Genomic DNA, 18,827 nt, shown 5'->3' with positions numbered 1-18,827 from the left:
CTCACAGAGATTCGCCTGCCTCTGCCTCCCAAATGCTGGGACTACAGGTGTGTGCCACCACGCCTGGCCTAAAGTTTAAAATTTTAAAATCATGCACAACAATGCAAGATATAACAGGCTATGTGTAAATAGGAGTATACATTTAAATAGTGACAAAAACCACACTAAATACATAAACCAGTAATATAGGCATTTATTATGATGATTAAGAACAATGTAATATCCATGACTGCATGTGATACATCTTTTTGAGTACAAGGAATTGAATCCAGGACTGCCTCAATCCCAGACAAGTGCTCTCCAGCAGAGCCACACTCTCACTGGGGGATTCTAGGCTGTCATTCTACCCCTGAGCCACTCCCCGAGCCCCTCACTGGGGATTCTAGGCTGTCACTCTATCTCTGGGCCACGCCCCCAGCCCCTCACTGAGGATTCTGGGCTGTCGCTATACCCTGAGCCATGCCCCCAGCCCATCACTGGGGATTCTAGGCTGTCACTCTACCCTGAGCCACGCCCCCAGCCCCTCACTGGGGATTCTAGGCTGTCACTCTACCCCTGGGCCACGCCCCCAGGCCTCACTGGAGATTCTAGGCTGCCACTCTCCCTCTGAGCCACACCCCCAGCCCCTCCCTGGGGGTTCTAGGCTGTCACTCTACCTCTGAGCCACACCCTAGCCCCTCACTGGGGGATTCTAGGGAGGAGCTCTACCACTGAGCAGACCTTGAACTTCCATCCTCCTGCCTCAGCTTCCTAAGTTGCTGGGACACCAAGCATACATCAGCATTGTTGGCTCTGTGTGTCATGCTTTCATATAGCTCTCCAGGTAGCATGTTTCTTGCACTAATGTCACATGTCAGAAACACATTTTGCTATGACATTATGGTGGTTACACATCCCTACGTGATTAAAAAAAATTCACTTTTATCATAACCTCATAGAACCTCTGTAGTGTGCTGTGATGTGCCGACCACAGTGCGCCACATGTGGCTCCGTTATTGTGACACTGTCCCTGGGGTGATGTGAACAAATGTCCCCTCACTCCAGATAGGGAACCAGTGACAGGACAAAAAAGGATAGCACCTAAGTCCAACTTGGTGAACCAAGTGGGGTTACTTATGTATGTATGAGGGCTTACTTACAGGAGCAGAAATGACTCAAAGACAGCTGTATCACCAAAAGCCCACTCCAGTATGGGTGACAGCTCACAAAATTAAGACATCTGATTTCTGTGTAGAACCTGGATTACATATATGTATGTGTGTTTATGAATGATATAATATGACATGGCGCATCATGAAATGGAGAAGGGAGTGTGAAGAGGACTAGCGGGAAGCAGAGGGGCAGGAGGGGGCATTGCTGGTTAACATAGTCAAAGCATGTGATTCACAGGATGTTCTAAGAGGGGGTGAAACATTCCATCCTGAGAGGAAACTCCTTAAACTCAGGAAGAAAACAACTCAAAAGCTTCAGGAAGTCCCTGAAACTGACTAGATTCACTAGCACCCTCCCTCCCCAAGCATATATAGGCAGTAAGGGCTTCGAAAGACACTCTTAGACCAGCCAAGCTGCCTGGAAAAAGAGACCAGATGACAGGAAGAGGCTCAAGACCCAGGGGTTCAAGACCCACTGAGCCACCTGGAAGAGACACTCTCCAACCTCTTGAGCTGCCTGTGTAATGGCCCCAAATGGAGTCCCCCAAATTGTAATAGCCAAAGTAACTTCATTTTGTATAAAGCAGCCACTTTAAACTTCAAAAGCTAGAAAAACAGCAGCTTCAAGGTTAAGCACCTGAACTTAGTTGCTTCCCCTTAGAAGAGTGCTTTCTTTGGAGTAGCTGACCTTGGTCACCTCCCAGCCACTGCAGCTGTGCTTCTTGCCTAGCCAAGAAGCCTAAATAAGCCTTACTGTCAAGGTCTCTAGACATCCGTTAAGAGAAGGACTAACACAAGCTTGTTCTAGCTTCTGTAGTTTGCTTATCTGCTAATTTAGGCCGTCCTGACCTTACCCTCTCAGGACCACCTGGCATTAGGTGTAATGAAATTCCTACAGTATTTGTGTGATGACACATTGGTGCACTGCTATGGCACACTGAGCACTGGGATGGCACATTTGAGCATTTTGTGGTTCTTGCCTTTATAAGTTAGTTTCACCCTCCCCTTGGGACCATGGGTCCTGAATCTGACTTAGGGACCACGGATGGCTATAGCCCTGATAAATTTGACCAACTAAAATTTGAGTTGGGTGTGATGGTCTTTTTCCAGTGGTTTCAAACTCTGTAACGCCTGCATCCCTTGGCATGTGGGGTCAATGCTCCATGTTCGAAACCAGCAGAATCAGGCCAAATCTTTCTCCCATCACCGACACACTGGCCTTCTATCTCCTGCCTGCACATCCTACATCTGAGAATCCCTGTGTTTTACTTGTCTCATTACTGTGACAAAATTTCTAACAAAAGCAACCTATGGCAGGAAGAGTTTATTCTGGCTTATAGTTGTAGGGATCATTCCATCATGGTGGAATGGGAGTGTGAGGCAGGTGGTCACATTGCATCAGCAGTAAGGAAGAAGAGGAAGAGCTGAATCCTGGTGTTCCACCCACTTTCTCTTTTTTACTTGGTACAATAGTGTTGTGGTTTGAATGAGGAACGTCCAATATAGACTCATGTCTTTGAATACTTGGTCCGTAGTTGGTGGTGGTGTTAGGGGAGGCTTCGGAACCTTGAGCAGGTATAGCCTTACTGAAGGAAGTACATCACCAGGGGTGGGCTTTAAAGGTTTATAGCCTCAGGGCTGGAGAGACAGCTCAGTGATTAAGAGCACTGGCTGGTCTTGCAGAAGACCCAGGTTTGGGTTCCAGCACCCACATGGTGACTAACAACCATCTGTAACTCCAGTTCCAGGAGATCTGACGCCCACTTCTGGCCTCCTTGAGCATTGCATGCATGGTTGCACTTACATATATGCAAACAAAACACTCATACACATAAAATAGAAAAATAAAATCTTTTTCTAAAAGGGTGTTTATAGCCTCACCCTACTTCCTGTTCTTTCTTTCTCAGCTTCCTATGTACAGATGAAATGTGAGAACCAGCTTCCTGCTCTTCAGGCCGTACCTTACCTGCTGTGATGAGCTCTATCCCTCGGGAATCATAAGCCAAAATAAACCTTTTCTCCCTTAAGTTGCTCTTGGTCATGTGATTTTTATCAAGCAACAGAAAAACTACTAATACAGAGTGCTTCTTCCCACCTCAATTAGTCCAATATGGATGATCCCTCACTGGCGCGCTCAGGTCTATCCTAAACTAATTAACTCCTCACAGAGATGCCTAGACATCCCGTCAAGTTGACAGTCTACTATCATGCCCACTGATGGTCCACCTCGGAATCCTCTCATTGATTAACAGATTTACAGCCTTAGCTCTCCTTTGTCAGGAATATTTTCTCACTGCTTCAATAAAATATCTGACAAAAGCAATTTAAGGTGGGAAGGGTTCATTTGGATCACACTTGGAAGATGCCGTCCATCATGTGGGAAGTCATGGCAGTGGGAACATGAGGCAGCAGTCATGTTGCACCTGCTGCTCAGGAACAAACGTTGGTGCTCAGCTCACTTTCTCCTTCTTATGAAATCCAAGACTCAAGTCCAGGGAATGGTCCTGCCCTCAGGTATGGTGGGTCTTCCTACCTCAGTGAACTTAAGCAAGATAATCCCTCAGAGACATACCCAGAGAGGCTTGTCCTAGGTGATTCTAGGTCCTGTCGAGTTGATCAAGGTGTACTTGGTACACTTACAAACCAAATGGATTAAGACATGGCATCTCTGGGGGGGCATTAATTATTTTTTAAGGCACAGCATCTCCAACTCCCCCCCCAGTACCCTCCACCAATTCTCTCTCCCAATTTTATGTACTTTTCTATTTAAATTATTACTAATAACCTCCTAAGATCAGTTAGTCTGTCCATATGGGCATGGGTGTGGGACCTCAGAGCCCCTCCCCGATTCATGTTGAAATGTTGCCTGGCTTGGTCTTGTGCAGGCACCACCATGTGAGCTGATGAGTCCAACAGCCATGTCATGTCTAGAAGAGAAACCATTATTCTGACTGCCACCTGGAGCATGAGGCTTTAAATACAGACAACAGGATTCCTACTCTTGTTTGCCGTGTTGACCTGCTAAGTGTGGAAAACGGGCAATAAACTTGTGTGCAGGGGGAAGCTATAAAGATAACTGTAGACAGCAAGGAGGGTGGTGAACAAAATTAAACAAAGAGATCTGATAATAAATAGTAAAAACATTATGAGCACAGGAGGGCCCTGGGAGAGCCCTGTGGCATATCGCTAGAGACCTTGTTCTGCTGTGTTTATGTAGTGGGCAGACGAAGTGTGGCGTCCTCTCCTACACTTCTTTAACACTAAAGCTGCCACTACCAGGTGGAAAAAAGAAAAGAAAACCTCAAAACTCATAAAATATATCTTTTTGTTTTCATTCTGCCTCTAAGTAGGGAAATACAAACTGAAACAGTCTTGAGAGTCTACCTCGCGCTAATCAGAAACGGCCATCATCAAGAAGACAAATACTGGGGGCTGGAGAGCTGGCTCAGCAGTTAAGAGCACTGGCTGCTCTTGCAGAGGACCCAGGTTCAGTTGCCAGCACCCACATGGTGGCTAACAACTGTCTGTAATTGCAGTTCCTGGGAATCCAACACCCTCTTTTGGCCTCTGCAGACATTGTCCAACATGGCTGCACTTACATACATGCAGGTAAAGAAGCATTCGTACACATATAATAAAAATAAATGAAAATTAAAGGGAGAATACAAATACTGATAATGAAGTAAGGAAAGGGAAACAGTGCTGGTGGGAGGCCAACTGCTGCAACCTGTATGGAATTCAGTGAGGAGGGTCCTCGAAAAACTAGGACTAGATCTACCACGTGATCCAGCCATATCATTCCTGGGCATGCACACAAAGAACTCTATAGCCTGGGAAAAGGGAAATGCAGTTGGGGAATTTACTCTATAGACTGGCTTGTGGGCTTGTCTGTGAGGCCTTTTCTTGATTGTGGAATGATGTGGGAGGGCCCAGCCCATAGTAGGTGGTACAGCCCTACACAAGTGGTTCTGGGTTATATAAGAAAGCAGACTGTGCACAGGCCAGAGGAGCAAACCAGGAAACAGTATTCCTCCACAGTCTGTCAGTTCCTGCCTCCAGGTTCCTGCCTTGAGTTCTGTGATGAACTGTGATCAGGATGCATAAGCCAAATAAACCCTTTCCTCCCCAAGTTGGTTTTGGTCACTATTTTACCACAGCAATAGAAATCAAACTAGGACAATCTGACTAGAGAGAGACTTGTTTACCCATGTTCATTGCTGCTCTGGTCACAATAGCCACAAAATGGAAAGAGCCTAGGTGTCTATCACATGATGAGTGCATAATGAAAATGTGGTGCATTTGCACAGTGGAATATTATTCAGCTATAAAGAAAGGGGAAATTATGAAAATTTCAGGTAAAATAGAAAATAAAATAATCATTCTGGAAATAACCATTTTGAGTTAGGTGACCCTCTTTTATCTGTGAATTCTACCTTGAAACCTTTAGTTTCATGTGGATTTTGTTTTGAAAGTTTCTTTTCATTTTTAAATTTATTTTTATTTGGTATGTATATGTGTTTTGCTTCATGTATGTAAGTGCATCCATGCGTGCAATGCTTGTAGAAGCCAGTAAAGGGCATCAGATTCCCTGAAGCTAGAGTTACAATAGGTTGTTAGCTGCCATTTGGGTGCTGGGAACCATACACAGGTCCTCTGCAAAAGCACCCAGTGCTCTTAATCACTGAGCCAACCCCAGTTTCATATGTTTAACTTGGAGAATGTGTAGCAGCCAGGAGATTAGAAAGGGGCTATAGTTATTTTAAGGGAGGTGAGCAGATAGGAAGGACAGCTCCTCCCACATGCCCAAGATTTCCAGTTTCCCCAAATCCTCCCAACACTTGTTTTTACCGTAATAAACATCTCACATTCCAACTCCTCAACCTGTACTTTCAGAGGACACCCCGGCAAGCTGATAGTCAGACATCACAGCCTATGTCCCTAACCATTGCATCTCCCAGCCTTCAACCTATGGACCAAGTCATAGGAAGCCCACAAAGAACAGCTTCCAGTTACCTAGGAAATGTGAAATTCAGCACCTCCACTCAAGAAACCTCAGAGTTAACCACACACCATCCCTCATCCCAGAAGCTGATTTCACGCATCTCCATCCTGGATTCCAGAAATGATGACCTCCAGCCTCCACCCAAGACTCACCCAGTTGGTGACCTCCCTTCCTGTCCAAAGAGGAAGAAACACCAGGAGGCCAATCCTGTGACCTCCCAACAGGGACTTGATCTTGAGCACATCCACCTCATGGCCTTCCTGCCTGCCTGTTTGAATCTGGGGCTAGCTTTTCCTGAATGTGTACCACCCTGCCCCTTGAAGTTCTCCCCACCCTGCTACACTCTGGCTATGTGATGGCAGGTCCACACCCTTGCATCCTCAAGCTCTGCTGTAAAATAAGGGGTGAGAAATGAACTGAGTGGGGTCTGGAGAGATGGCTTAGGGGTTAAGAGCACTGGTTACTCTTCCAAGGAACCAGTTTGGGTTCCCAGATCCCCAGTTCCAGGGGATCTGATGCCTTCTTATGGCCTCTAGTGCATTGCATGACGCTAGTGCACTTACATACACACAGGCAAAACACTCATGGTCATACAATAAATTTAATTAATTAATTAATTAATTAATTAACAAATGACCAATAAACTGAGTAGATACGGAGATGGGCCCATGGGTAAGAGCCTTTGGTGCCCAAACATGAGGAGCTGAGTTTGAATCTCCAGCACCCACATAAAAAGCCAGGTGTACACAGCACTGTGTGGGGCTGAGGCAGGAACAGTGAGAGACCCAATGAAGAGATAGAGCAGGACACCTGACAGACTCCTCTGGCCTCTGCCCCCATACTAAATAAAGGACAAACAAACCTAGAAACAAAGAGCAAAATGGTAATTCCTCAGGACTGGGGATGAAGGAGAAATGATATTAGTCAAAAAATTCAGGGACATGGGTGGGGAGGGGGTCAGTCACTGGACAGATGACTCAGCAGTTAATAGAACTGGAGAAATGACTCAGAGTACAGTTCCCAGCACCCACATGTTGGCTCACAATTGTCTCTACCTCCAGTTCTAGGGGATCCAACACCCTCTTCTGGTTTCCACATGCATTGCACACATGTGGTGCATTTAGATACATAAAGCACTCATATTTTATATATATATATATAAATTTTAAAAATTAAAAATAAGTTTTCTAGGCCCTGGCTGACCTAGAACTCACTATGTATACCAGACTGGTCTTAAACTCACAGAGATCTGCCTGCCTGTGCCTCCTGAGTGTTGGGATTAAAGGTACGTGCCACTATGACCAGCATAAAAAGCTTTTTTAAAGGTAGAGAAGGTCTATTCTCAAGGAATAAACTCCACCCTTGTGATCATATTATGTCTTTTTTTCCCCACTCTTGCCTGTTTTTTATTTATTTTATTTATAATGATGTGCATGTATCTGTGTGTATGTGTACAAGTGCAGGTGCCCCCAGAGGCCAGAAGAGGGTATTGGATCCTCTGGAGCTAGAGTCACAAGTGATTGTAAGACACCTGACATGGGTCCTGAGAACTGAACTCCAGTCCCCTGCAAGAGCAGCAAGGACTCTTAACTACTGAGCCATCTCTCCAGCACCCCACCCCTGTCTTAAGCACATCCACACATCTCCTGGGTGTTCATTTAGCCCAAGACAGATTGGGTGTGGGGACCCCTCCAAGCAGTACATCTTATCAGTTACCATGTGTTTTGATCTTTGCTGATGGTTAGGCAGAGGATCTAATATCAACACTGATCTCCAGGTTCTCTGGGGTTTGAAACATACATCTGGTCTCAGATAGATATAAGAACGCAAACTCAGAAGCGACGTTAGGAGCTTCGGTGGTTTTTGCTAATCTGATGTTGTATCTATTACTTCCCTTATTGCTTTGACTGGAGCACTTGTTAGGTGTTTACCTAACAAGAATCAACTTAATGGAGAAGAGGCTTTGTTTGCTGTTTATTTACTTATTTATTATCACAGTTTGTGGGTACCAACCATGAGAAAGAGATGAACACGAGTGCTCAGCTCACTTTCTCCTTTTTATTCAGTCTGGGACCCCAGCCCATAGGATGGTGTCACCCACATTATAAATGGGTCTTCCCACCTCAATTAACCTAAGCCAGAAACTCTTTCACAGATATGCCCAGAGGTTTGTGTGATGATTTACACAAGTGTCCCCCACAGGCTGCAAGTATTTGAACCTTTTGTCTCTAGTTGGTGGCACTGTTGGGAGAGGTTTGGGAAGTGTAGCCGTGCTGGAGGAAGAATGCCACTGGGAGCAGGCTTTGGAGTTCTTAAGCCTTGCCAGAATTCCATTCTGTCCTCGCTCTGCTTCCCGTGCCCAGTTGAAGAGGTCAGTGCTCAGCTTCCTGCTCCAGCCTCCTCCAGCCGTGCCACCTGCCATTATGGACTCTCCCTCTGGAACAAAAAGCCAAAAACTCCTCCTTCTCTAAGTTGCCTTGGTCATGGTGTCTTATCACAACAGAAAAGTAACGAATACAGTTTGTGTTCATGATGATTCTAAATCCCATCAAGTTGACACTCAAGATTCACCATCACGGGTGATGGGGAGATAGCTCAGTGGGCAAAATGCTTGCCACATATGCACGAGGACCTGAGTTTTGATCCCCATCACTCCCAGAGCTTAGCAGGGAAAGACAGGTGGATTCCTGGAACTCATTGGCCAGTTAGTCTAGCTAATCAGTGAGCTCTAGGTTCAGTGAAAGACCTTGTCACCAAAAAGAAGGTGGAGAGGAACTGAGGAAGTCATCCAACATCAACCTGTGGACTCTGTGTGTACACACGCACACATGCATACACGTGTGTGCACACACACAAGATTAACCATCACAGTTGGGAACTGGTGGGAAGTGCTGATCTTACCACCAAGACTCAGCCTGGGAGTGTAGTTCAAGGATAGAATCCCTGCTTACATACATGAAGCCCTAGGCTCTAGCCTCCACCCTGCAAAATATTAATTACTAATTAATTCATTAAATCCTCTCTGAGATATTTGCAAATAGACATTATTTATTAACTGCAGTCATCCTTGAGATTCATTTTATTATTTATGTGTGTGTGTGTGTGTGTGTGTGTGTGTGTGTGTGTGTGTGTCCCAGAGGCCAGAAGAAGGCACAAGACGCCCTGGAGCTGGAGTTACAGGTGATTGTGAGATACGACGTGGGTGCTAGGAACTGGCCTCAGGTCCTCTGGAAGAGCAGCCAGTGCTCTTAATTGCTAAGCCATCTCTCCAGCCATGGAGTCACTTTTTTCATTTTGTTTTCTTTGAGACAGGGTCTCACTATGTAGACCAGACTGGAGAGTCACAGAGATTCACCTGCCTCTGCCTCCTGAATGTTGTGATTAAAACTGAGCGCCACCACACTTAGCTTGCTTTTGGTTTGGTTTTTGGTTTTTCCCTCTGGAGTCATCTCCATGTGCTATAGAACTCAGAACATGTTCTGTTTCACCACAACTTTGTTCTCATTAAACATTAAGACCCCATCTCATTTCTACCACCCCTACCAATCCCACCCCACTTAACCATCATTCTGCTTAGGACGTGTGTGTACCTGTGTGTTGTCTCTGGGGTGTGCATGTGTGTATGTATGTGCATCAGCATGCATTCGAGTCCATGCGTGCATATTCCTGTGTGTACACATACCTGTGGGGACTGTAGTGGATAGTGGGCACCCTCCTCTATTGCTGTCCACTGTTAATGACTAAGGCAGTCTCTCCCACAGAACCCGGAGCTCATTGATTTGGCTGGTCTAGCTACCTCGCCTACCCTGGGAGTCCCTTGTCTCCTACATTTTAAGATCAAATAAATCTTAAGGATGACTAGATTATAGGCTAGCTACTGTGGATGCTAGTTATCCAAATTTTGATCCTCACATTTTCACAGTGTCAACACAAAAGCACAACTCTCACCTCAAAGGGAATAAGAAATACTTTATTCTGGAGCCAAAAATGAGTGACCATGGTCCGGAAACACAGATGCAGATTACCCCAGATTCTGTGTTCCAATGTGGAAGCAGTTTCATGAAGTTTTATAATAACAGAACAAAGAAAGCCATAAATAAAATATGTTTCAAATACATTGGTGGGTCAGAGAGGTGGGTTGTAGAAATGCAGGGAGAATTCTGCTATCAGCCTTAGATGCTATTATGACAAGCCTCTGGTGGAAGCTGGTGGTCTGCTGAGTTAATACATTCTGGAAGGTTTGTAATCTGTTAGTCACCAAATGTTAAGTCAGAAACAGAGGCAGGCAAGGAATGACTATTTAGGGGCTGAAGATGGCCCAAGATAAATGGTAATTAGGCTCTGGATCTGCAACATCCCAAACTCTCCACAATCAGGGAGATTCTACTTAGTTGATCAGTTTCGCACAAGGTTCCTTTTGAAGATGGGGGTTTCTTCTGGGAACTTTCTTTGGCAGCTGAGCCGGTGAGCCATCTCCTGAGTTGCTGTCCTCTATGAACTCTACTTCTATAAACTTGTTGGTACTGAGAATGGAGTACAGGGCCTTGGACATACTAGACAAGTGCCCCAGCACTGACCTACATCTCCAGCCCTTCAACTATTTTAGATTTCACATGTAAGTGAAAATATGAGGTGTTTCTCTGTGCCTGGCTTATTTCACTTAACATACTGTCCTCTAGTGCATCCATGACAACACAAAGTGATGTAATACTCTGGGAAGCTAATACCATTGCATTATATATTTGTCTTTTGGTGGGTATAGTCTAGATACAGGAGAGAATGGGGTCTCCTCTTAGGGGTTTTAGTCTCATTAATAAAGGAATTTAAGAATGGACTCAAATGGAAGCTTTAGGACAATTTTATTGGCATTTAAAAGAAAAACACTGGGCTGGAGAGCTCAGTGGTTAAGAGCACTGGCTGCTCTCACAGAGGACCCCAATTTGAATCCCAGCACCCACATGGCAGCTAACAACCATCCATAACTCCAGGAGCTCTGTGGCCCTCATCTGGCCTATGCAGGCATTGCATGCACAGATACACTTTCATACAGGTAGACAAAACACTCAAACATAAAAATAAATAAATCAAAAGAAAATTTAAGAGTGTTTTTCTTTAAAAAAGAAGTTACACTTTTTTCTGAATTCTTCAGAAAAGTATACAGACTTATAGAGCTACAAGTCTGCTGCAGGACCTGTAACAACTGCACTAGGGGCAGGGATTCCCAACAGAAGTTCACCATCTCGTTAACATGCTAGTTATTCCACCTATTGTGACCAGGTGATAGACCCACTGGAATGCTCTGAATCCACCAGTAAATTAAGGCCCATTTTTTTCTACTGTAACAGCCTCCTATATCCAAGGCTGGCCTGAAATTCACTGTGTTTCTGAGAAAGACCTTGATCTTCCTGCCTCATCTCCCAAAAACTGGGATAACAGGTGTTTACTACCACATATGGTTTAGTAGGTGCTAGGAATGAACCCAGAGCTTCATGCATGCCAGGCAAGCATTCTGCCAAGTTACATCAGCCTCTTGCTTGTTTTTATAAATAAAGTTTTATTGGCACACAACCATGAGCACCCATTTCTATATTGCCTACTATTGAACACAGTGTTTAACAAAAGATAGCACATATGGTTTGATTGCTTTTCTGTAAAATACTAGGAAATGCTAGCTCATCTGCAGTGACAGAAAACAGATTCGTGATGTTCCGTGACTTGGGGAAGGGGGAGAAAGGACATGAAGGATTACCAAGGGGCAGTTAGAGACTGCACTGGTAGATATGATTGTTAATTAGATGGTGTGATAGGTGTATCAATATGTCAAATTTTAGACTGTACACATGGTTTGTTAAGTGTCAATTACATCTCAACAATGATGCTAAAACAAAAACAGTGGAACTATTTTGTTCAATCTAGTTCTGCTGAATACACAATTGCCAAAAACTCTTCAATTCTTACCTGTGTGGACTGAGCGGACTGGGCTACAGGACAGCTCTGTAGGCTCCTGCCCCCTAGAGTCTGTTACTGACACTGCAGTCGCAGATCTGCCCTTTCTTTTTCTTTTTCTTTCTCTCTCTCTGTTTATCTGTCTCTATCACTCTGTCTCTCTACCTTTCTCTGTCTCCCTCTGTCTCTGTCTCTCTAGCTCTGTGTCTCTATGTCTCTACCTATCTCTCTGCCCCATCTCTGCCTCTCTATTTCTGGTCTCTGTCTCTCTGTCTCTACCCCATCTCTGTCTCTATGACTTTCTATCTCTGCATCTATGTCTCTCTCTGTCTTTGTCTCTCTATCTCTGGCTCTCTGGCTCTGTCTCAATCGCTCTGTCTGTGTTTCTTTTTCTCTCTCACTCTATGTCTCTATCTCTCTTTGTATCTCTGTCCCTCTCTGTCTCTACCTTTCTGTTTCTCTCTGTGTATCTCTGTATCCCTATGCCTCTTCCTATGTCTCTGTCTCACTCTGTGTCTCTGTCTCTCTATCTCTGCATCTCTGTCTCTCTTTGTCTCTGTGTCTCTTTATCTCCCTCTCTCTGGATGGATTTCTTTGTTGTTGTTTCTTTGTTTTTGTGTTGGTTTTGGTTGTGTTTGACAGTCTCCTGCATTTCAGACTGGCCTTGAATTCACCAAGTACTGGAGGATGACCTTGAACTTCTGATCACCTCCCCCACCTCCCTGATGCTGGGATTATAGGTATGCACTTCCATACCTGCTTAATTCAGTGCTGGGAATGGAAGTGAGGGCTTCATGCATCTGAGGCAAGACCTGTACCAACTGAGCAGCCCTGGTTTTTATTTTATTTTTTTATTGAGCTTTTTTACATTTCATACAACAGCTCTTAATAAAATTTAAACTCTCTTCCCCATCCATGCTCCCCCAAACCTGCCCACTAGGCCTCGTGTATTCCGCCATGCATGTTAGGTCCTATCCAGTCAAGCATTTGTACCCAGATATCTTTTGGTGCAAAGTCATGCAATGGAGTCTGGTCAACCTATCTAGAGATCATAAGCAAGGCCTACTCTCCCCCACCCAGTAGTAATCAGTCACCAGTAGTTCCAAGACTAGGGCTAGCCCACCACCCATTTCCCTCACTCCACTCTAGGCCCTTGTCTGACTGAGTGGGTATGGGTCCTGTGCTCAATGCCACCATTGCCACAAGTTTACAAGTGCAAGCTTCCAGTGGCCTGAAAGCCTCTGCTTCTCTATGTTCGTGAGCCAACCCTGACTCTTACAATCTTTCCACCCCCTCTTCCCCAGTGGTCCCTGAGCCATGGGATGGAGAGGTTTAATACAGGAGTCCTATCCAGGGACACACTCCACAGTCTCTTATTCTCTAAAACATGGCCAGCTGTGGCCTTCTGTGTGCATCACATTCTGTTGTATAAGGAAGCTTCACTTGTGAGAGTTGAGAGGTGCACTTGTTTTCTCTCTACCCTCATTCCACTATGTTCCATAAGCCTTAGGTATAGAAGTTCAAGTGTAGATATGTCACTAGGACTGGACATCTCTCAGATGTTTATTCTCTGTGTCTGACCAGTTGTGGGATTCCACAGGAGCCTCCATCTGTTGCAAAAAGAAGCTTCTTTGATGAGTGGTGTATGGCATACTTGCCTGTAATATAGGGATCCATATTTAGCATATGGTAAGAGCTGGGTTGGACCACTGATTGATTTTCTCCCTTAGTGGCTTGTATAGTATCCTCTAGAACTATGAGAGCTTAACTTCAAGTGGAAGGCTTGCAGGTCAGTTCCCGCTCCTTTGCTCCAAGTCCTGTGTCCTGTCTTCAGCAGTATGGTCTTACCTTCCAGTTCTTGGAGATAACCAAGAGCCCTGGCAATAGCCTGTGTTATTTTGGAGTCTCTTGGACCACTCTAACCAACCACTCAAAGGGAAGTCTCTCCTGTCTGGTACTGTGTTCCTTGCCCTACAGTCCCCAGGTATACATATGCACTAATGTTCAGACACCATATGTATACTTCTCAGGGGGTTTCAGAGGCAACACATTTCCTCTGGCTTCCCTAGACCCCAAGATCTATTCATCTCTACCCCCAATTCAACCTCCCTCCTCCCTCCCCAGTCCCAGCACCCCCATTATCCCCTCCCTCCTCCCAATAACACCCACCTCCTGCCATCCTCCCTCTCCTGAATTCCTTCCTCCCCCACCATGGTCCCCTGCATGTCCTTCTCTCCCCCCTTCCCAGGCAAGCACTCCTCTTTCCCCTCCCTCCTGGCAACATCTGTTCCCTGCTATCCCCTTTCTCAGGTGCCTTCTTCTCCTTTGCCTCTGTGTTTCCCTTACATCAGGATATATGTTCACATATAAGGGATTGGTGCTGTGATCCTCAAATAAGGGAAAGCATACGTCGATTGCGTTTCTGCGTTTGCGTTACTTTACTTAGTATAACACTCTCTAGCTCCATCCATTTACCTGAAAATTCCATAATCTCATCCCTGCTTACTGCTGAGTAGAACTCCATTGTGTAAATGTACCACATTTTCATTATCCATTTGTCAGTTGAGGGACATTTAGTTTGTTTCCATTTCTTAGCTATTGTGAAGAAAGCAGCAACAAACACGGACGCACAGATATCTGTACAGTAGGATGAGCCCTTTGGGTATATGCCAAGGAATGGTATAACTAGATCATATGGTAGGTTCGTTTGTAATTTTTTGAGAGTTCTCCACACTGCTTTCCATAGTGGATACACAAGTTTGCAATCCCACCAGCAGTGGACGAGCATTCCCCGTTCTCCACATCCTTGCCAGTATTTGGAGTCTCTTGTTCTCTTGACCTTAGCCAGTCTGGCTGGGGTAAGATGGAATCTTAGAGTGGTTTTTATCTGGATTTGTCTAATTACTAAGGATGTTCCCCACATTTTAAGGTGCTTCTCAGCCATTTTTATTCCTTCATTTGAGAACTCTTTGTTAAGGTCCTTAGCCCATTTTTTATTGGTTAATTTATTTTCTTGTTTCTTTGTTTTTTGAGTTCTTTATATATTTTCTCCCACTCAGTGGGTTTCCTCTTCACTTCCTTCATTGCTTCTTTTGCTGTACAGAAAGCTTTTTACTTTAATGAAGTCCCACTTGTTGATTGTTGACCTTAGTACTTGAGCAGTTGATGTCTGATTTAGAAAGTCCTTTCCTACGCCTATATCTTGAAGGGTACTGGCTATGTTTTCTTCTAGCAGTTTCAGAGTTTCAGGATTTATATTGAGGTCTTTGATTCATTTGGAGTTTGCCTTTGTGCGGTTGAAAGATAAGGTTCAATTTCATTCTTCTACAGGTGAAGATCCAGTTTTGCCACCATCATTTGTTGAAGATGCTCTTTCCTCCATTGTGTGTTCTTGGCACTTTTGTCAAACATCAGGTGGCTGAATTCCATGTACTCCTGTTTGGATTTTCTATTATGTTCCATTAATTTATGTGTCTGTTTTTTTCCCTGTACCATGCTACTTTTATGACTATAGCTCAATAATATAATCTGAGATCTGGTATGGTGATCCTCCCAATGTTATTCTTTTTGCCAAAGATTGCTTTGGCTATCCGGGGTCTTTTGAGATTCCATATGAATTTTAGAATGATTTTTTTTCTATCTCTGTGAAGAACATTGTGGGTATTTTCATTGGCATTGCATTGAATCTATAGATTGTTTTTTTCACAATAGTCTACCAATCCATGAGCATGGTAGGTCTTTCCATCTCCTAGTGTCTTCCACTATCTCTTTATTTAAAGACTTATCATTTTAATTGTAGAGCTCTTTAATGTCTTTGGTTAAGTTTATTCCTAAATATTTTATTTTTTGAGGTTATTGTGCATGGGAGGGTTTCCTTGAATGCTTTTTATGATTGCTTGTTATTGGTATTTAGAAAGACTTCTGATTTCTGTATGTTGATTTTTGTAATTTACCACTTTACTGAAAGTATTAATCATTTCTAACAGTTTTCTGGTAGAAATTTTGGCATCTCTTGTGCATAACATCATGCCATCTGTAAATAGTGATAATTTGACCTCTTCTTTTTCAACTAGTACTCCTTTAACTTCTTTCTCTTGTTTTACTGCTCTTACAAGAGTTTCAAGCACTATATTGAAAAGGAGTGGAGACAGCAGACAGCCCTGTCGGTTTTCTGATCTTAACAGGAATGCGCCCCAGTTTTCTCCATTTTCAATGATGTTGGCTATGGATTTGTCGTATATAGCTTTAACTAGGTTGAAGTATGTTCCCTCCATATCAATCCTTCTAGGACTTTTAACATGAATGCATGTTGGATTTTGTCAAAGGCCTTTTCTGCATCTGTTGAGATGACCATGTGATTTTTGTCTTTAAGTCTTTTTATATATTTTATTACATTTATTGACTTACATATATTGAACCATCCCTGCATCTCTGGAATAAAGCTGACTTGATCATGATGGATGATCTTTTTGATATGGGTCTGTATGCAGTTTGCAAGTATTTTGTTGAGTATCTTTGTATCTATGTTCGCTAAGGATATGGGGCCTATAGTTTTCCTTTTTTGTTGTGTCTTTACCTGGTTTTGGTATTAGAGTGATGCCAGCTTCATAGAAGGAGCTTGGGGTTCTCCCTCTGTTCCTATCTTTTGAATAATTTAAACAGTGTCAGTTGTAGATCTTTGAATGTCTGGTAGAATTCTTCTGTGAATCCAGGTGGGCCTGGGCTTTTTTTAGTGAGGAGGTTTTGTATTGCTGTTTCAATTTCCTTATTTGTTATGGGTCTGTTTCAGCTGTTGATCTCTTCTTGTTTTAACTTTGGTGGACCCATTGAATTTAGAAATTCATCCACTTCTTTAAGATTTTTGAATTTAAAGGACTATAAATTTTAGAAGATATTTTATTATTTTTATTTTTTGTGTATGAGTGTATTGCCTGCATGTATGTGAGTGTACCCATGTCACGCAATGCCACAGAGGTCAGAGAGAGCTTTGGATTCCCCTGAAACTGGAGTTAAGGATGGTTCATAGCCACCATGTGGGTGCTGGGAATCAAACCCAGGTCCTCTGCAAGAGCAGTCAGTGCTCTCAACCGCCAAGCCAGCTCTCCAACCCCAGAATATAATTTTTTTAAGTATTCCTTTACAATGTTCTGGAATTTTAGTGTCTGTTGTGGTATTTCCTCTTTCATCTCTGATTTTGTTAATTTGGATTTGTTCTTTCTTTCTTTTAGTTAACTGGGTTAAGAGTCTATCATGTTTTAACTATTCAAAGAACCAACTCTTAGATTCATTGGTTTTTTTTTTGTATTGGTTTCTTTGTTTCTATTTTATTAATTTATACTCTGATTTTGGTTATTTCTTCTCATCTACTAAGTTTGGGTTTGCTTTGTTCTGGCCTTTCCAATGTCTTGAGTTATACTGTCAAGTCATTTATATGTGCTCATTCTGATTTTTTTTTAATGTAGACACTAAGAGCTATAAACGTCCCTCTTAGGACAGCTTTTAAAGTGACCCAGAGGCTTTGTTGTCTTGTATTTTCATTTCCGTTTAGCTCCAGGAATACTTTTATTTCTTTATTAATTTCTTCTTTGACTCGTTCATCATTCAGGAGTGTGTTGTTTAAGCTTCAGGAGTTCACGTAGTTACTAGAGCTTCTTTTGTTGTTGATTATAAGCTTTATTACACTGTGGTCTGACAGAATGCATGGAATTATTTCAATTTCTTGTATTTGTTGAGATTGGCTTTATGTTCCAGAATGTGGTCAATTTTAGAAAAAGTTGCATGGGCTGCTGAGCAGACAGTGTATTCTTTGGTGCTTGGGTGGAACACTCTGTAGATGTCTGTTAGGTCCATTTCATGTAAGATGTCATTTAATTCAGATGACTCTCTGTTTCTTCTTTGTCCAGTTGAGGTGTCTATTGAAGATAGTGGGGTATTGAAGTCACCTACTATTACTGAGTTGGGGTTAATCTTTGTTTTATAGTCCTGGAATATTGTTTTTATGAAATTGAAAGCACCAGAATTTGGTGCATATATGTTCATAATTATAATAGCTTCTTGACTGATTGTTCCTTTGATTAGGATGAAATGACCCTCTTTATCTCTTCTGATGAGTTTTAATTTGAAGTCTATTTTGCCAGATATTAGAATTGCAACCCCTGCTTGCTTCTTAAAGCCATCTGCTTGGAATATTTTTTCCATCCTTTCACCCTAAGGTAGTGCCTATCCTTGAAGGTGAGATGAGTTTCTTGAAGACAACAAAAAGATGGGCTTTCTTTCTTGATCCATTCTGCTGCCTGTGTCTTTTGACAGGGGAGTTGAGGCCATTGATAGTGTTATTATTGAAAGATGCGCATTGGCTACTGTCATTTTAACTTCCTTGTGTTTATGGCCCTATTCTTTGTTTCTGTTTATTGTACCTTTATTGGTTTTCTTTTTTAGCCTCTTGGGTATATTCATTCCTATCTTCGGTCCTTTGTATTGCTTTGAGTATTCTCTGTAGGGCTGGTTTGGTGGTCATGAATTCTTTCAGCCTATTCATGTCATGGAAAATTTTCCATTCCCCTTCTACTACAATAGATATTTTTGCTGGATAAAGTATTTGGAGTTGGCATCCATGGTTGTTTAGAACTGGGAATACTTTGGTCCAGGCTCTTCTGACTTTCATAGTTTGCATTGAAAAGTCACCTGTAATTCTGATGTGTTTTTCTTTCAATGTAACTTGTTGTTTT

The 18,827-nt window shown here is 43.1% G+C and overlaps 1 long non-coding RNA gene across 1 annotated transcript in view; it reads left to right on the top strand.

The window, feature by feature from the left end:
* LOC115072306 overlaps positions 1-3,173 on the top strand; it is a 31,515-nt gene extending 28,342 nt beyond the window's left edge. Inside the window, exon 3 of the long non-coding RNA XR_003851349.1 lies at positions 3,059-3,173. This is a non-coding gene — a long non-coding RNA (uncharacterized LOC115072306). The remainder of the gene's footprint in view (positions 1-3,058) is intronic.
* Positions 3,174-18,827: the final 15,654 nt, after the last annotated feature.

Source organism: Nannospalax galili, unplaced genomic scaffold (genome assembly GCF_000622305.1).
Source record: "Nannospalax galili isolate Female #2095 unplaced genomic scaffold, S.galili_v1.0 scaffold262, whole genome shotgun sequence".
Classification (NCBI taxonomy): domain Eukaryota; kingdom Metazoa; phylum Chordata; class Mammalia; order Rodentia; family Spalacidae; genus Nannospalax; species Nannospalax galili.
This window is presented reverse-complemented; position numbering and strand designations above follow the sequence as displayed.